The sequence below is a fragment of the Vicugna pacos genome, chromosome 1 (assembly GCF_048564905.1).
Source record: "Vicugna pacos chromosome 1, VicPac4, whole genome shotgun sequence".
Lineage (NCBI taxonomy): Eukaryota > Metazoa > Chordata > Mammalia > Artiodactyla > Camelidae > Vicugna > Vicugna pacos.
In genome coordinates, this window is record NC_132987.1 from 92540200 (window position 1) to 92555429 (window position 15230).

At 33.2% G+C, this 15230-nt stretch overlaps 1 protein-coding gene across 1 annotated transcript in view; it reads left to right on the forward strand.

The window, feature by feature from the left end:
* Window positions 1-15230, forward strand: part of LOC140699298 (elongation factor 2-like) — a 524143-nt gene that overhangs the window by 56504 nt on the left and 452409 nt on the right. Inside the window, exon 2 of the mRNA XM_072971248.1 lies at window positions 2553-2624. The gene's annotated coding sequence lies outside the window, so the exon portion shown is untranslated. The remainder of the gene's footprint in view (window positions 1-2552; window positions 2625-15230) is intronic.

Consider the following 15230-nt stretch of genomic DNA (forward strand, 5'->3'; position numbering starts at 1 on the left):
AATCTAGAAAAGAAAAAAAAATGAACAGATAAACATACACACAGATACAGAGAACAGTCTAGTGGTTGTCAGAAAGGGAAGGGTGGGGGTTGTATAAAATATGTGAAGAGGAATAAAGAAGTACAAACTACAGTTATAAAATAACAATTCACAGGGATGTGATGCATAGTATAGGGAATAAAATAATATTACAATATCTTTGTGTGGTACATAATCTATAAAGATACCGAACCACTATATTGTACAACTGAAACTAATATATGTAAAGACATTAAAAAGATTATGTGATCTACAGTGTTTGGAGCAGTTGTTCTTGGTTTATGAAATTTTTACGTGCTTTTTTAAACATACTCTGATTTTTATGCTGTCATATGCAAGCAGGTATATTACAAAGTTTAATGGGTAAACTCAAGTAATATCACACGCACAAATCAAAAGTATGTCCATTAATAGAATTCAGTAAGTATTCAGTAAATATCTGATATACCAGGCAACATTCTAGATGTTAAAGATAAAACATTTAGCCTAATAGATAAAAATTGCTATTCATATGGTATTTATATTATTGTAATAATAAAAATATGTAAATTATATTGGATGTTTTGAAAGTGGTAAATATTTTGAAGATGCATGAAGAAGGTAAACAAAGTGCAAGAGTAGGGGTTTTTACAATTTTAAATAGATTAGAGAAAGCCCCATTGAGATGGTGATTTTTGAGCAAAAGTTTAATGAAGTTGAGTGGATGAGTCATTAAGATATTTTCAGGAAGGAATATAAGATATTTTCAGGAAAGAGTATCAGTAAGAACGTCAGGGACAAATGCTCAATATGCATGTGCAGTATGCTCAAAGAATGAGAAAGAAGGCAGAGTCACAGGAGCTGAACATAATTAGAAGGCATGGACAGTAGAAGAAATGAGGTCATGGGGAAAATGGGTGGAGGCTTAGATCATATAGAACCTTCTAGGCTATTGTAAAGTTTAGATTTTACTCTGAGATCACAAATTATTCAAAACTTTGAGCTGGAGGATGATGCAATCTCTTTTTAATGATTAAAAGATCACCCTCACAGGTGTGTTGAGAATAGAATACAATGAAGAGAAGATGTGAGAGGACAGGGCTGTAAGTATGGAGTCCAATTAGTTAGGTAGAGGGATAAACCAGGTAAAAGATCATGGTGGTTTGGACCAAGGTGGTCTCAGTGGACGTAGTGAAAAGGAGTCAGATTTTTTGAAGATATGTTTTGAAGGTAAAACCAACAAAATGTGCTGATGGATTATATGTGGTATCATCTGATTTAGAATCATGGATATGTGATATGTTGAGTTGCACAGGGCTACAAGCTCAGAAGGACTTTATGTTTGGTATAATGCTTTGTTTTGCCGTCTTTAAATACTTTTATCTTTCATTGTGTTTTGGTAAGTCTGATGTAGCAATGGATCATGTGCTTGAGTGGAGGAGAGATAAGCACAATATGCACACTTCCTTCATTTTCTTCCATTCTGTTCATATATAGTTGTTAAGAATCCACATGAACACAGAATTCTAGCAGACCCATTGCGAGTGGAAGTTCAGCAAACTCACAGTCACTGGTTTTCATAACACATTTTCCTTGTACTCACTTACTGAACTCTCACAGGTGTGACAGGGGTCCAGTGAAATTGTATGCTCATGTTCCATATCAACATGACTATGATTGAATAAATGGAAACAGAGAAAGCCCTCAAGATTTCCTTTCCAAATAGACCTTGATTTGAACATAGAGGGAGTGGTGTTCTGAGAAACAAAAATAATGAAGAAACTTTGTATCCTTTCTTACTCATCTTACTTTTCTATATTAGCCAATCAGTTATGCTGAAAGTGATGATGTAGGAGGAAGGGGCAAGATAGAACAACTCAAGTTCCTTTTCCTGTCAGTCCTTTCTTACTCCTCAGTTCATAACTGAAAAGAGAAAGAATTGGTAGAACATGTTTGGATATCAAGAAATAAATACGAGTTAGTAATTTTGTGCAGTATTTATACTATGCTGGTAGGAACAAAATAAATAACATGACTATTATGATAGCAATAATAGAAGAGAAAAGTAAAATGTGGAGATTTAGTGGAGAGAAAACAAAATTGCTCATGCAGTTGTGTTGGTCAGGAAATAATAAAATATAGTTCACAAGATGTATATTTGGCCTTTGAAAGAAGAATAAAGAGCTTATCTGTAGTAACAAGGGAAGACAAGGATATGTATATAAATAATTTGTAGCTATGCAGAGCTAAAAAGAGTTTGTGGAATTTCTCTTCCGATTAATTCTGTTTTCTCAGTTTAAAAAAAGTGTGCAAGTTCACCTTATGAAAATGAGAATGGGAGAGCTGTTGGAGCTCTAAGGAGAGAATAAAGGAAATGATTTCAGCTCCATTGTTCACTTATCAGAGAAGTCTTTTCTGAGCCCCTAAAATATGCTTTTTAGCACTGTCTTCTTAACATTTTATTTGTATGTTTAGTGTCATAGTTAACCCACACCCACCCATACTTCAATATGCTATTTTATTTTTAATTTTAGCATTTTGGGGGGAAGTTGCTGCTACACATTGGAGGAATCCAGTCGCTTTTCCAGGGAGGCCAGTGACTATATGTAAGTACTACTTACTGTGTAATGTGAGTATTGTTTCTCTATTCCTTGGTGTCATGTATTTCTTCATTTTATGACATAAGCTTTGTTATACTGTTTTTAGTTTTCTTTTGGTCATTTAAAAATCTTTTCCAGCGTGGATTATTTTTTCAAATGCCCTAGGAACTCATCATCCTTTCTAATAAGATGAAAGGTAAAAAGATATTTCTTAAAACTTTCAACCTTTTTTGACTAAAAGAAAAGTCAGTTTGCATTTCAAGCATATTTAATTGGTATTCACCTCAGGTAGGAATACATACATAGCACTAACTTGAAATTTATTGGAACATTTCCCTCAGTATCTCTATCCAATACTTCATGGGGAAACTACAGTCTTTTGTTAATCTTCCTAGAATGGTTTCTGAAAATAACTGGAGATTGTTCACAGGTTCACACTGCTGTTCTTGAGCTGGTTGGATTTTATTTCTTTTCCTGCTTTCCTTCAATAGAATCTAACATACCAGTTTAATGATGAATGTTGGTAATAAGGTTTCAGCTATTTTTAATATACATAATCTCAAATATGTAGAATCCAATGATCTTACTTCTTCTGAAAACAATGCATCAATATTTGAAGAATAATTATTAAAAATAATTTTCTACTTACTACTAAAAGAAACCAAAATATTTCATTATGAATTCATAGGATATGATTTCTTTTCTAAATATGGAAACAACATGTTTACCACATGGTTCTATATTAATCATACCACCTGCTATATTTCCAAGGGAGATTCCATTCAGTCTTTTTTTTAATACAATTCTGTACATAGAGAATAAATGTGCCAGAAAAAAAGGTCAGAAAGTAAACAACAGCAGGTTACATTTGAAATATAATACTTGAAAATGTAGGCATGAAGCTTTCAGTGACATTAATGAGGATGGTGGAACTAAACCTCCCTCTGCTTTACTAAATCTACCTTTATATGTAAGTGCATAGTCAAGACTGAACAATCTGCCCTTAACTGACTCCGTTATGCTGGGATTTTACAGAAAAAGTGATGTGATATGTATTCTTTATTGTAATTCCGTGTAGTACTGTTTCTTCCACTGTCACATGATAAAGTGATTCTTTCAGATGCAGTGTGTGTATGTGTATGTGAGAGAGAGAGAGAAAGAAAGAATGAGACAGATAAGACCAGTGTGAACAGCTACACATTGTTTCAAGATAGTGTAATACATATTTCTGACCAATGAATTACATGAGAAAGCATGCACTGATGAGGAAGAAAGACAGTACTTCTTCATAATGATGCCAGAGCTAAACAAATACCTAAAACTAGAACTGAAACAGGAAGCTACTCCTTTAACAAGGGGGAAATACCATTCCATTAATCAACCTACTTATTTTTACTTTACTGTTCGTTACTTCCTTTTATCTCTAATACCACTGAATAAATCATCTACTATGGCAGCAAGTGTATTTTTAGGGTTTTTTTTTCAAACCTGTATCTCTTAATGACTTTCTTTCAACCTTTCTTTTATGTTCCACCCTTGAATGGTCAGAGCTAGTTTGGAGGACATGTAAAAATATAGGCTAGCTTTTTCTGACAGATTGAAGAAGTTCTGTGCTTTATGTGAATATCAACAATGGTAGTTATGGATAGAATAAGACAGTCTAGGTATTTTAAGTTAACTTGTGAGGAGTGTGCTTGATCAGCCTTGCTCCGATTTTCCCTCCATCTACATTTTTTTCACCTACCAGAGGAAACTCATTTAACCACCAGGGGATACTATATGCATGGTAGCCCATTGTACCTTAAATTTGACCAAGTATTCTGGCCAGTAGAGGTAAAGGTGATAATTGAATAAACTAGAATTTGGCTATTGGAACACAAAGAGGGTGAGGAGGCAGGAAGAAAATCACCAGACATATTTCACAGATGCCCCTGGAGGGAAGTATTGCTAGAATATCCTTGATTTCTGTTCCAATTCATAGGCATCCTAAAACAGTTTATTTTTTCATGGAAGACTGAGTAAATCTGTGGTTATTACAATTTAAAGGGCCTAAGTAGCATGCTCTTGTTTCTATAAATGTGACAGTGGTAGAAACAGGCGAATCCTTGATTTGACTTTTTGGAATGATTGTAAAATCTAGGTTAGATTTAAAATAAGTGGGAAAAAATTAAGTTAAGGTGCTCAGGTTTGATGAAGTTATGGTTTAAAGCAATGACTGTGCTTATTTTTTCTAAACTTTGGACAACTGACCAGTAAAAAGATTAAAACTTTTAATTCATGTTTTCACCTTACCATTAAATTTTGTGCTAAGATTTTCCATTTATTTAATAATATTTTTTTACACTAGTTTAAATATCAGTTCATCAAAGTATCTGTAGTACTTATGGTTTGCAATTATTGTTTAGCAAAATATCTTCTTAGGTAAATGGCAAGGGTGCTGGATACCCTTATATTCAAGTAAAATTGCCATAAAAACTCCAGAATAGTGTGACTCTATATTTTTGTTTCGAACACTGTATTTTTAACCATTTAGAGACTGATCAGTTTTGAGATATATATGATACATATAAACAAAAATAAACTACCACTTGCAAATGCCATAGACAAAAATCAAATGAAAAATGACAAGCTGGGAAGTGTTTACAGCACATTATCATAGACATCAGTTTTCAGGCCTCTTTCTCTACCACAAGAAGACCACCTGCAAAATAACAGCTACCTTCTAACAAAATGGGAAAATGAACAAAAGCTTAAAAACAAGAAAAAGACATTTAAATATATGAAGAGATATCCAATCTCACCCATTAAAAGAGAAATATAAACTACAACTACATTGAGATACCATTTTCACCTCTACAGTTAGCAAAAGTTCAAGAGTTTGAGAGCTCACTCTTTTGGCAATGATTCATAAAAACTATCAACTTTCATTCATTGCTGGTAGGAGAGTAAATTGGCACAACTCAGGTGGAAGGCAGATTGGCAGTCTCTGTCAGTCTCTGAGCAATTCTCAATTTAAGAATTTGTTCCACAAATTGTATTCCTCATATAGAAAAATGACCTATAAAATTTTATCCACTCATACTGTTGTTTGTTATAACACAAAATTGTCTAAAAGCCAATCCATAGAGGAATCAGTAAAAATTTTTTTTCATTCATACAATGAGATGTTATGTAATTGTTAGAAAATATAAAAAGTCTTTTATTTTCTGATATGAACAAGTCTCTGAGATATATTAGAGGAAGGTCCCAAAACAGTATGTCCAGGTAACTGTGGAAAAGAGGGGGAAAAGCCCCAATTACATATGAATGTATATGCAAAAAACTATTTGGAAGTTTCAATTAAGAAGAATTTAAAGAATTCTTGAAGAATGGAAGAATAAATAAGAAGTTAAATTAAACTATGTAAGAAGATAAATAAAATTAGAAGAACATTTAAAATTAGGTCATTGGGGGGGTTTCAGTTTTCATCAGATTCCTGTGTGAGTAGTAGATACTTGACAAATATACAGATGGAAGAAAAAATCTAATGGATATGTTCATTCCTTCATTTAACAAATTTTTAGGGAGGATTTATTATGTGCTGAGTACTGGCATAGGCATTAGGAATAGAAAGATAAATCAGATAGATTCTGTCCTCTAGAAGCTCACAATCCAAGGTTGGAAATGGGGAAGACCAACTTCTTATCATGTTATTATAATTCAGTGTGATCAGTATTAGGATATCAATATATACGAAGTGACGTGGACTTTTCAAGAATAATTTTCTAAATTAGACTCTGAATTCAAATATTTCTTGTATGATAGATTTCATTTAAAATGAAAGTTAATTTTTAAAAGCAGCATCTACTTGGTTCCTAATATAGTACTCGGGACACAATTTAATAAAATTTTGTGAATATTTGTTTTTATCCTCCCAAAGTATAAATGCCTACAGAATGACAGATTTAATTTTATCTAAGAGAAGCTACTAAACTTTGTAGTAGGCTGTGAAGAAACAAAGCAGTAAGGAGGAAAAGCAGCCATGCAATGACAAAATAAATTCTTTGATAAACCTGAAAAGAAGTCTCTTAAAGAAGACCTTGTAATTTCTCCTCTGACTGTCCAGTCACATAGACATTTATATGAGTGTATTTATAAAGAATACTACTCAATCTCTTAAGAGAAAATGTTCTCAAACTATATACTGCAAGCTGCTGTCAAAATCAGGACCACTCTTTACCCTAAGGAGAAAGACTGCAAATAAATATGCTTTAATTTCTTCATATCAGTTTATATTTTTATGGTAATTAGTTATTGACCAACTGTGTAGATTAAGAATAGTCTGACTTTTCTTGTTAAATTCCTCTCATCTTGAGACACATAATCATACTATTATATGTCTAGCTAATAAATGTGATGATGGAATTAAGGCTATGCTGTGATTCTCAGAAAGGGTGAAAAACCCTTACTCTCTTGGACTGCCATTCTCAGTATGTGTTATCAGCTGTTAGAGACTCATATCACATAGAGGGGCCAGAGACTTTTAGCATGTTGTCAGTTCTTGTGCCCAGCCCACAGAAACTATGGACTTGATCTTATATGAAAGACCTAAACCAATGAAGACTTTGCCCTTTTGATTTCCAGGGGAAACAGTTTCTCAAGAATGTTTTTGAGTTTACATTGTTCTGATTTTTTTTTTATTTGAGAATAGGTAGGATTCAGTTTGAATACTCTACTGGTAAAATCCATACCTGGAACATAGGTCAGTCATTAGAGTTGGTAATGCATGAAAATCAACTGAAGACAATTCATGCAAATTGAATGTTTGTGTGCCCACAAAATTTGTGTGTTTAAATCCTAACCACCCAATGTAATATTTGGAGGTGGGACTTTAGTGGGAGGTAATTAAATTATGAGGGTGGAGCCTTATGAATGAGATCTGTACTTTTAAAAAGAGACATTAGAGAGCTCCCTTGTCCCCTTCTGCTATATGAGAATACAGCAAGAAGATGGTTATTGCTGAACCATGAGGCAGGCTTTTACCAGCTGTTGAATCTGCTGGCACCTTGATCTTGGATTCCCAGCCTCTAGAGCTGTGAGAAACAAATTTCTGTTGTTTATAAGCCACCCAGTCTCTGTCAAATATACTAAGAAAACAGTCTTAACAAGAAGATAACTTGAAGGATCTGAACATGTCCATTTCATCAGAGATTTATATTATGCAATATGGTGCATATTAAAATACTGGCAGTACCTCTAAGACAATTCATTATTATGTCAAACACTTGATTCTGCTGTCAATACCAACCAGCTTATAATGGTCATCTCTTTCACACTTTAACCTAATTCTATTCTCTAACAGTTTTGCTTCTCAATGGTAAGGGTCATCTCTACCATTTTTTAATGTGTGCAGAGTTTCAATAAACAATCTTTTTAAATTTGGGAAGATTATAAATTTCATAGAACAGAATTCTGTGAAAATCTTCAGCTACAGCTTAGTGTAGTAAGCTTTTTCTTTTTCATCCACCTGGTAGCCACTTACTCTCTCGGTAGGAACACACTGGTCTCTTTTGGAATTCATATCTGCTCTTTGGCCTGAGTGTTCAGTGATAGTGGCAGAAGTTCCTGGGTAAGAATAAATCTGTCAATAATCTCCACAGTAAAATGTCCTATATTGTTCAAAATGTTTTACAGTTTATAATGGGAGTAAGACACGAATGGCTTATGTACAGATTACATAAACTATGGGAGCATAGGAGAAGGAAGTTATTTTAACATGGGGAACAGAAGAGGTTATCATGCAGAATTCATTGGAGACAATTCCCCTGTTGCTTTGGTATAGTTTATGTTGTTTTCTTCAATAATGTCCTACTTCTCACTCTATAACTTTGTGGGTAGTGATGGCAGCAGTGGCCAGTTTCCACATTCCAATTTTGAGGCATTTACTTCTTGCAAAATTGAGAGGGAATTTATTTATGTAGATCTTGTCCTGATCCTTGGATTAGGGAAAAAGCAGTTGCCTTAAATTTTACATGAATGTATTTAATTGGAAGCATTGATTAATGTTCAGAATCCTCATTGCACAGTGTTCTGGGAAATCACTTTCTAGGATTCAGAACTTCATGATTCAGGAAGACATACTTGAAGGAAGTGAGCACAAAAGCTAAGTTCAAGTCAATCATAACTAACACATGGAAGTATTTAAAACACCTGCATGTGATATTTTTGACCCCAAATTCAGCATAGATCTTTAAATTAGATCTTTAAATAGATCTTACAACAGCATCATCTTAGAGGTGAAAGAGATTAGAGGAACAAATATTAGATTGAGTAAACCAAAGTAAGTAAAGAGCTTCATCTCACTGAGCATGGCTCATCTTGAATCCTGAGAACCTTTTTTCCTGAAAATGTGTTCTTTCTTTCCATATTTCCAAATAAAATTATATTTTAATTGCTATTCTATCTGGTTATGCTTATAAGTGCTTTGTAGTATCTTTTATCCCAACAGTATTTCCAGGCTCTTAGTATGTGTTCTGTGAGAAAAAAAGTCCCATGTTCATAAATTTAGGGTATCTTATGTCTGGATTTATCCAATGACTATTTCCTGCTTCAGATTTCTTCACAATTTAACCCATCTCCACCTGCTGCTTATCCAGTTACCTAAGAGGGCGGGGAAGTCAAAACTATTTTATAAGGACAGTTTTCTTCTACTATAGCAAACATATTTTGATAAAACACATTCATTCCCAGCACACAAGTGACTAGTAGGACTTCAGGAGTCCTTTGAACAACTCTCTCTGTTAGTTTTATATTTAACTCATATTTTGTCTGTGCATGCACATGGAAGAGAACCTACCTCTTTATTGCTTAGGTTATATTTTCTGTGCCAAGGTGACTGCTTATATATAAGCTCAGGGGTTTTTGTTAGGTTGTTAAAGTTAAAATAAAACTGTAATAGAGTTTTGCTTTTTTCTGAAAAAAAAGTATTTTAAATGTAAATTATGTAAGCGTTTTGATTTTAATTAGGTAAAAATATTTAGACAAAATGACCCCAAAATTGCAATAGTATTGAGAGATAATGTTCCAGGGATTTCTCCATGTCCATGTAGTCCAGGCCTTCTGAGCCAAGAACATACTTGATAAGAACACGTGCCTTGCAAGCTGGAGATAGTAAATCCTTCTGGAAAGATTTGGAGATAAAAACTCTTCTCTTCTCTCTCAACACATTTGCCTGTACTCCAGGATAATAACCTTGAAACTCCTCCCCTCTTTCCCTTGGAAGAGAATTCCTTAGTGAATAAGATCTCTTTCTCTGAAAGATGGGGTAGCCGTCTTTTATTTCCTCTCCTGTAGTACAACCCCCTGCATGCACAGGTAAACAACTGGCTCTCATTCTGTGGCACTTTAGGAATTAGGGGGAATTGCTTAAGCTGCTGATTTTGCTAAGAATAATAAATGGTCTATTCTTCTGGCTCAGGGATCTTGTGTTCATCTGACAATATAGCTACATGACATTACAGCAAGCTAATTTGCTAGCTTAGAGGCAGGGTAAAATCTCAGAGCCTTTGTACATTCTGCTTTATCTGAATCCTTCAAAGTTCTATTTCGTGCTCATGCTCACCTGTCAGAATGGCCATCATCAAAAAGACAAGAAATAATAAGTGCTTGTGAGGATGTAGAAAAAAGGAAACCCTAGTATACTGTTGGTAGGAAAGTAAATTGGTATACCCACTATGGAAAACAGTATGAAGTTTCCTCAGAAAATTAAAAATAAGCTATCCTAGCATCCAGCAATTCCACTCCTGGGTATTTATCAAAAGAAAATGAAAACATTAATTCAAAAAGATATATACACCCAATGTTCATAGCAGAATTATTTATAATAACCAAGATATGGAAACAACCTAACTGCACATGAAGAGATGAATGGATTAAGAAGATGTGGTTTCATATATATATATATATAATTCAGCCATAAAAAAGAATGATCTCTTGCAAGATAGGTGAAGAGGAATAAGAGGTACAAACTGCCAGTTATGAAATAAATAAGTCAGGGATATAATGTATAGCACAGAGAATAGAGTTAATATTTTATAATAACTTTATATAGTGTGTAATCTATAAAATGTTGAATTACTGTGTTATACACATGAAACTTATATTCTAAATTCACTATACTTTAATAAATTAAAAATATAAAAATAAAAATAAAGGAACCACATTTATCCAGTTATACCAGAAGCACCTGTATCTGTTCTAAACACCACAAATTAGGAAGACTTTTAAAAGAATTTTTTAAATTTAAGTATAGTAAGTTACAATGTGTGAATTTCTGGTGTATACCATAATGTTCCAATCATGTATATATATATATATACACATATACATATATTCATTTTTCATACTCTTTTTCATACTCTTTTACTACGAGATATTGAATATAATTCCCCAAGCCAAAAGAAGAAATTTGTTTTTATCTATTTTTACATACAGCAGTTAATATTTGCAAATCTCGAACTGCCAAATTTATCCGTTCACACTCCCTTTCCCCTGATAACCATAAGATTGTTAACTGTGTTTGCAAGTCTGTTTCTGTTTTGCAGATGAGTTAATTAGTGTCACTAGAGTTTGATGAAGAAATTCAAAATAGTTTAACCACAGATATCTAGTACTCTATACTGTTTTGTATTCAGTACTGTTATAAACGTTTTGAAAATGATAACAACCTTAAGATGTAGGCATTTTCGTTAACATTGTTTTACAGAAGATTAAACTGAGGCATAGATTAGTTACTGTGTTGCCTTAAACCACAAAGCTAAGTGGAGAGATGCCCAGATTTTAATCAAGGTAATATGGCTCTAGAGTCTGTGATCTTAAATAATCCACAATATTCCAGGAATGTCTCTTGTTTCACTTGAAAATAAAGTAATTTTTGAAACTTATTTTTATACTGGACCGCTGACTTGTAGAAGTAAATGTTTTATTAGTCTTGATTGAGATATAGACCATCTCCCTTAATTTATTTTCCTCCTTTTACACCCACATCATGTATTGAAGTCCAGGTTGGTTATATGTTCATTATGTTTGTGTTCATTGATTTACTCTTCTTATCTTCCATGGAAGTTAATTTTGTGATTCTGTAAGAAAAATTGAATTCAATGACTATGTTCTTAGTAAACATCGCCTTGTACTCAGAATATAGGCCTGTATTAAAAACCCTTTTATTTTTCTTTCCCTTTTTTTGTGTTTCTATAACTACAGAGTGTTATTCTGAATATCTTCGGTAACAGTACCCTAAAACACAGGAATTTCCTACAATAGCAGAGCCTGGAAAGGATCTATAGCTATAATTTATCAATAAGACAGACACTGGCAAAGAACCAGTCAGAGTTTTTATGGAGGACTCTGTATATAAAAATTTGATTGGAAAATAATTGAAAGAAATGCTAGAACACCAAAAATTCATGTACATAAAGTTCAAATCTACATGCTATAGTTGAAATTTTTAAAAATTTGACAGACAAATATATTATTTTTCTGAATACAGATTTTAAAAGGTATGAAGGCATAAGTGACCTTTTTAAAGCAATTTGTAAAATTAACCATGGGCTAGCTCTTCTGTTTTATGCCTCGAGAAAGCTCCCTTGCCACACACAAAATTGCAGTGACTAAAAAGGTTAAGTAAAATTAGTAAAATGCTTTAGTTTGAATTTTTAATGATACCATATTCAAAAGCATGAACTTGACTCATGCTCTATTCTCTCACTACCCTTTCTTGTAAACTCGCATTCACTTTCCATTATAACTGAACTCCATTGCTTGAAATAGTCTGAATTTTCAGCTAAACTGTGTAAGCAGATTCCACTTTACCCAAAGGAAATCTTGCAAAACACTAATTATTTGGAAATCTCTGCTCATAGAAAACAAAGATAAATCTCTCATTGGGCTATATATTTTTCTCATCCTAGGAAAAAAAACACAATTTAAAAAAATTGTGTTGCTTAGTTTAATTGGAAATATCAAACTTAAATAACATTAAAGGTTTGTATAAACTACAACAAATGTGCTTAGTAGGGTACTCTTCCTGTTTCACATATACAGGATTTTCTCTTATTTCTTAGTTGAGTTAATATTTTTAAAACATTTAGAATAGTGCCTGCCACAGATTAAGCAACATATAAGTATCAGTCGATCAATAAATAATCAAATAAATAAATACAATTTGAAAGTATTTTGGCAGGATTTTTAAAAATATTCTTCTTTATGTTTTCTCTTAGTTTGTTTTGTTAATTTTCTTTTTTCTTTCTTTCTCCCACCATCCCTCCCTGTCCTCTTCTTTCCTCCTTCTTCTCTGTATCTCACTTTCTCTCTCTCTCTACCCTTTCAAAAGACATCCTAAAACACTGGCAAACATTAAACATGCTATGTAAGAAAGCATACCATCAATTTGTGTTCATTTGTTAAAATTTTAGATAAATATCACTGAACCAATGAAAGTAGTTCTTGTACAGGGTTAAAAATAGCTCACAACGGACCTGGTGGATATGAACCTGTGGAATTGTAAATAAAGCATTTTTTTTTCCTGCATAGCTAAGGCTTTTTGATCTAATGTTTCTGAAACTTGGGACCTGGGCAATCTTTAGAAGCTAATTTACAAGTCCATGTATAGTTAGCTAATGAGAAAACTTAAGAGACCTTCACCAAACTCTAGAGGTATATGTTTACACTGGTGGGGAGAAGGGAGTGTGATAGTGAAGACATACTTCCTGCATTGTAAAACAAGACAGCAGTCTAATCTGTCCCCTAGAGTTTATTTATAGTCCCACTGGTTAGAGGAAGAGCCTAGGATCCCATCCCTAAGGCAAATGTTATTCTATCATCTTTTTGAGAAGTGAAGAGAACAATATGTATGTTGATTTTTCAGTTTTTTCTGTATTTCTTGCCTATAGACTCCATGTGTCTTGTGTATGTATATTATGACATCTGACTCACTATAGCACACCCAGGGTAAGAAATTGAGACACCACACAGTTGATAATTGCTTTAAAGTAAATAATAATCAACTCTGCCCTGAACCTCATATGGACATTCAGAATAGTAATGATGAAAGCAGATATGAAGAACTTAAATATACTTAAAGATTGTCAATAAATAAAAGATACGTTATTTAGTGTTCATTTTGTATACTATGTAATTACAGAGCTTAAAAAAGATGAAATGTAGCTAGGATCTCCTTTTAAATTTTTCCCATATGATATTATCCAATAGGTAATAGAGTGGCCTCTGTATCTTGAAAGTTGAGTAACCTGTATTTTTGTGTTATTAGCTTAGGGAGCAACCGAAAGATTTTTTTCCCAGACCTACTGCTATCCAAACTTAATAGAGCAGCCCTTCTTTTGTTCTTTGCAGAAATGTTTCAACACAGATATTTTCTATAGGGAACAATAATTCACAAGGGACAAAACAACTGATCATAATATAGCAGTATGTTTTTACTACTTTTATAACATTTTCTTTATAATCTCTCCTAATGGGAGTTTTTTTTTAAGGAAAGGGTTCAAGATTATTCCTCTTTATACCTATCCCCTAGAGTGCACATATAATATGTTGCATAAATGTGTATTGAATGAAATGACTTTAAAGTGTTATCAAAGTCTCCCTTTGTTTCCTTTTCTCTGTCTCTCTCATATGAGTGTATATGTGTGTGTACATATATATATATATATATATGTACACACACATACACACATGTATACATATCTATGCCTTACATACAACAGAAACACACACATGTGGAGAGAGAAAGAGAGAAAGATACAAATTGCTAAACTTTCATAATGTGAAAATTAATAAAGCTAAACCTCATTTAAAACAGAGTTGGGAATCCCTGAAGGGCAGTTTTAACACAGTACCACTTGTTGCCATCTGCAAACCCAAAACAGGAAGTGACATACCTTGCATCATCTCTAACAGGAAGAAGATTTCTAATTTAATAACCCAGCAGGAAGAAGGAAGATTTTCTCTTTTCCCAGCAACAGACCCAGACAATGAAAAACTACTACTACTCAGCCAATGAGAAATGTCACCAATCTGAACTCTCATTTTTCTCCAGTGGACTTTCTTTCAAAGCAGAGTCTCCTAGCTTCCTCTTTATTTTTTTTTTTTGTTCCCTATAAACTAACATTTTTCTCCTTTGTTTTCTGAACTTTCCTGTGGTTGCTATAGTTTGCATGTCCCAAATTACAATTCCTCTGCTATTCCCAAATAAAACCATTTTGCTTGTGAAATAACTCGTTTAACTTGTAAGGTTGACAATATTCTATTTGAGATTTATATCTGTGAAAATAAATAATTTTTTTTCGTCAGAGTAAAAAATGGCCTACATAGGCATAGGATGTCACTTTGGAATTTAACTAGGAATTATGGAGGAGGAAGGGAGAGAGATAAATTAGGGAGTCTGTGGATTTCAAACATAATTAACATTACTAAGTATACTTCTTTTATTTTCAGTGAAATTTTGCTCTTCAGTGAACTTTGAAAACCAGGTTTACTTTTATCTCTGGAGTGGCCAACAAATTTAACCTTTACCCTAAACCCATTGGAATGATTTTGTTGTTCCTCATGGTATTTTAT